Here is a 5,000-nt window from a genome sequence, read left to right on the forward strand (position 1 = left end):
AAGGGACGTGGACGGCCTGGCTAGCGGGCTACGCGGGTGTCAGTGTACGTGGTCGACCCGATACTGGGCTACCGCTGGTAAAGGGACGTGGACGGCCGTGCTAGCGGGCTACCGCGGGTATCGGTGTACGTGGTCGACCCGATAGCGGGCTACCGCGGGTAAAGGGACGTGGACGGCCTGGCTAGCGGGCTACCGCGGGTGTCGGTGTACGTGGTCGACCCGATAGCGGGCTACCGCTGGTAAAGGGACGTGGACGGCCTGGCTAGCGGCTACCGCGGGTGTCAGTGTACGTGGTCGACCCGATAGCGAGCTACCGCGGGTAAAGGGACGTGGACGGCCGTGCTAGCGGGCTACCGCGGGTATCGGTGTACGTGGTCGACCCGATAGCGGGCTACCGCGGGTAAAGGGACGTGGACGGCCTGGCTAGCGGGCTACCGCGGGTGTCGGTGTACGTGGTCGACCCGATAGCGGGCTACCGCTGGTAAAGGGACGTGGACGGCCTGGCTAGCGGGCTACCGCGGGTGTCAGTGTACGTGGTCGACCCGATACTGGGCTACCGCTGGTAAAGGGACGTGGACGGCCGTGCTAGCGGGCTACCGCGGGTATCGGTGTACGTGGTCGACCCGATAGCGGGCTACCGCGGGTAAAGGGACGTGGACGGCCTGGCTAGCGGGCTACCGCGGGTGTCGGTGTACGTGGTCGACCCGATAGCGGGCTACCGCTGGTAAAGGGACGTGGACGGCCTGGCTAGCGGGCTACCGCGGGTGTCAGTGTACGTGGTCGACCCGATAGCGAGCTACCGCGGGTAAAGGGACGTGGACGGCCGTGCTAGCGGGCTACCGCGGGTATCGGTGTACGTGGTCGACCCGATAGCGGGCTACCGCGGGTAAAGGGACGTGGACGGCCTGGCTAGCGGGCTACCGCGGGTGTCGGTGTACGTGGTCGACCCGATAGCGGGCTACCGCTGGTAAAGGGACGTGGACGGCCTGGCTAGCGGGCTACCGCGGGTGTCAGTGTACGTGGTCGACCCGATACTGGGCTACCGCTGGTAAAGGGACGTGGACGGCCGTGCTAGCGGGCTACCGCGGGTATCGGTGTACGTGGTCGACCCGATAGCGGGCTACCGCGGGTAAAGGGACGTGGACGGCCTGGCTAGCGGCTACCGCGGGTGTCAGTGTACGTGGTCGACCCGATAGCGGGCTACCGCTGGTAAAGGGACGTGAACGGCCTGGCTAGCGGGCTACCGCGGGTGTCAGTGTACGTGGTCGTCCCCAACCCGCGGTCGGTTAAGGCATGGAAAACAAAAATTAACAAGTCCCGCTTACGTCCTGACATTCGCGAAACCAGGTTAACGTATCGAGGAATACCATGCTTATGTCCATATGGTCCTGACATTCGCGAAACCAGGTTAACGTATCGAGGAATACCATGCTTATGTCCATATGGTCCTGACATTCGCGAAACCAGGTTAACGTATCGAGGAATACCATGCTTATGTCCATATGGTCCTGACACTCGCGAAACCAGGCTAACGTATCGAGGAATACCATGCTTATGTCCATATGGACCTGACATTCGCGAACGAAACCAGGCTAACGTATCGAGGACTAAGGACAGCTCGGGTCCTGACACGGACTGGTTAGGGTTAGGGTTAGGGTTAGGGTTAGGGTTAGGGTTAGGGTTAGGGTTAGGGTTAGGGTTAGGGTTAGGGTTAGGGTTAGGGTTAGGGTTAGGGTTAGGGTTAGGGTTAGGGTTAGGGTTAGGGTTAGGGTTAGGGTTAGGGTTAGGGTTAGGGTTAGGGTTAGGGTTAGGGTTAGGGTTAGGGTTAGGGTTAGGGTTAGGGTTAGGGTTAGGGTTAGGGTTAGGGTTTTAGTTAGGGTTAGGGTTAGGGTTAGGGTTAGGGTTAGGGTTAGGGTTAGGGTTAGGGTTAGGGTTAGGGTTAGGGACGTGCATCGTCAAGAGGCGGCTTAGGGTTAGGGTGTACGATGCCTGCCTTTGTTACGTTACGTTACATGAAATGTGATCGTTTCATCGAGAGACCTGCTGTACTATTCTAACGTGCGGCTTCCCGATGAAAATTTCACCCTCGTAAAAAAGTTTTACCGAGGGTATAGTTTGAAGGCTTCGATGGTCGAGAGACCCGCGGTAGCCTGCCTGCGTCTAACGTGCGGCTTACCGATGAAAATTTCACCCTTGTAAAATTTTTTTTACCGAGGGTATAGTTTGACGGCCTCGATGGTCGAGAGACCCGCGGTAGCCTGTCCGCATCTAACGTGCGGCTTCCCGATGAACATTTCAGCCTTGTAAAAATTTTTTACCGAGGGTACAGTTAGACGGCTTCGATGGTCGAGAGACCCGCGGTAGCCTGCCTGCGTCTAACGTGCGGCTTCCCGATGAACATTTCAGCCTTGTGAATTTTTTTTACCGAGGGTACAGTTAGACGGCTTCGATGGTCGAGAGACCCGCGGTAGCCTGCCTCGTCTAACGTGCGGCTTCCCGATGAACATTTCAGCCTTGTGAATTTTTTTTACCGAGGGTACAGTCAGACGGCTTCGATGGTCGAGAGACCCGCGGTAGCCTGCCTCGTCTAACGTGCGGCTTCCCGATGAACATTTCAGCCTTGTACATTTTTTTTTACGAGGGTACAGTTAGACGGCTTCGATCGATGGTCGAGAGACCCGCGGTAGCCTGCCTCGTCTAACGTGCGGCTTCCCGATGAACATTTCAGCCTTGTACATTTTTTTACCGAGGGTACAGTTAGACGGCTTCGATCGATGGTCGAGAGACCCGCGGTAGCCTGCCTCGTCTAACGTGCGGCTTCCCGATGAACATGTCAGCCTTGTAAATTTTTTTTTACCGAGGGTACAGTTAGACGGCCTCGATGGTCGAGAGATCCGCGGTAGCCTGTCCGCGTCTAACGTGCGGCTTCCCGATGAATATCTCAGCCTTGTCAATTTTTTTTACCGAGGGTACAGTTAGACGGCCTCGATGGTCGAGAGACCCGCGGTAGCTTGCCTGCGTCTAACGTACGGCTTCCCGATGGAAATTTCAGCCTTGTAAATTTTTTTTTACCGAGGGGATAGTTAGACGGCCTCGATGGTCGAGAGACCCGCGGTAGCCTGCCTCGTCTAACGTGCGGCTTCCCGATGAACATTTCAGCCTTGTACATTTTTTTTTACCGAGGGTACAGTTAGACGGCCTCGATGGTCGAGAGATCCGCGGTAGCCTGTCCGCGTCTAACGTGCGGCTTCCCGATGAACATTTCACCCTTGTAAAAAATTTTACCGAGGGTAAAGTCAGACGGCCTCGATGGTCGAGAGACCCGCGGTAGCCTGCCTCGTCTAACGTGCGGCTTCCCGATGAACATGTCAGCCTTGTAAATTTTTTTTTACCGAGGGTACAGTTAGACGGCCTCGATGGTCGAGAGATCCGCGGTAGCCTGTCCTCGTCTAACGTGCGGCTTCCCGATGAACATTTCAGCCTGGTAAAAAAAATTCTACCGAGGGTACAGTTAGACGGCCTCGATGGTCGAGAGACCCGCAGTAGCTTGCCTGCGTCTAACGTGCGGCTTCCCGATGAACATTTCAGCCTTGTAAATTTTTTTTTACCGAGGGTATATTTAGACGGCCTCGATGGTCGAGAGACCCGCGGTAGCCTGCCTCGTCTAACGTGCGGCTTCCCGATGAATATTTCAGCCTTGTCAATTTTTTTTACCGAGGGTACAGTTAGACGGCCTCGATGGTCGAGAGACCCGCGGTAGCTTGCCTGCGTCTAACGTACGGCTTCCGATGGAATTTCAGCCTTGTAAATTTTTTTACCGAGGGGATAGTTAGACGGCCTCGATGGTCGAGAGACCCGCGGTAGCCTGTCCGCGTCTAACGTGCGGCTTCCCGATGAACATTTCAGCCTTGTACATTTTTTTACCGAGGGTACAGTTAGACGGCCTCGATGGTCGAGAGACCCGCGGTAGCCTGCCTCGTCTAACGTGCGGCTTCCCGATGAACATTTCAGCCTTGTAAATTTTTTTTACCGAGGGTACAGTTAGACGGCCTCGATGGTCGAGAGACCCGCGGTAGCCTGTCCGCGTCTAACGTGCGGCTTCCCGATGAACATTTCAGCCTTGTACATTTTTTTTACCGAGGGTACAGTTAGACGGCCTCGATGGTCGAGAGACCCGCGGTAGCCTGCCTCGTCTAACGTGCGGCTTCCCGATGAACATTTCAGCCTTGTAAATTTTTTTTACCGAGGGTATAGTTAGACGGCCTCGATGGTCGAGAGACCCGCGGTAGCCTGTCCGCATCTAACGTGCGGCTTCCCGATGAACATTTCACCCTTGTAAAAATTTTTTACCGAGGGTATAGTTTGAAGGCCTCGATGGTCGAGAGACCCGCGGTAGCCTGCTCGTCTAACGTGCGGCTTCCCGATGAACATTTCAGCCTTGTAAATTTTTTTTACCGAGGGTATAGTTAGACGGCCTCGATGGTCGAGAGACCCGCGGTAGCCTGTCCGCATCTAACGTGCGGCTTACCGATGAACATTTCACCCTTGTAAAAAAATTTTACCGAGGGTATAGTTTGAAGGCCTCGATGGTCGAGAGACCCGCGGTAGCCTGTCCGCGTCTAACGTGCGACACCACGATGAAAATTTCACCCTCGTAAAAAAATTTTACCGAGGGTATACTTTGCCGGCCTGGATGATCGAGAGACCCGCGATAGCCTGTCCGCGTCTAACGTGCGACACCACGATGAAAATTTCACCCTCGTAAAAAAATTTTACCGAGGGTATAGTTTGCCGGCCTGGATGATCGAGAGACCCGCGATAGCCTGTCCGCGTCTAACGTGCGACACCACGATGAAAATTTCACCCTCGTAAAATTTTTTTACCGAGGGTATACTTTGCCGGCCTGGATGATCGAGAGACCCCGCGGTAGCCTGTCCGCGTCTAACGTGCGACACCACGATGAAAATTTCACCCTCGTAAAAATTTTTTACCGAGGGTAT

Source organism: Mytilus trossulus, unplaced genomic scaffold (genome assembly GCF_036588685.1).
Source record: "Mytilus trossulus isolate FHL-02 unplaced genomic scaffold, PNRI_Mtr1.1.1.hap1 h1tg000732l__unscaffolded, whole genome shotgun sequence".
NCBI lineage: Eukaryota > Metazoa > Mollusca > Bivalvia > Mytilida > Mytilidae > Mytilus > Mytilus trossulus.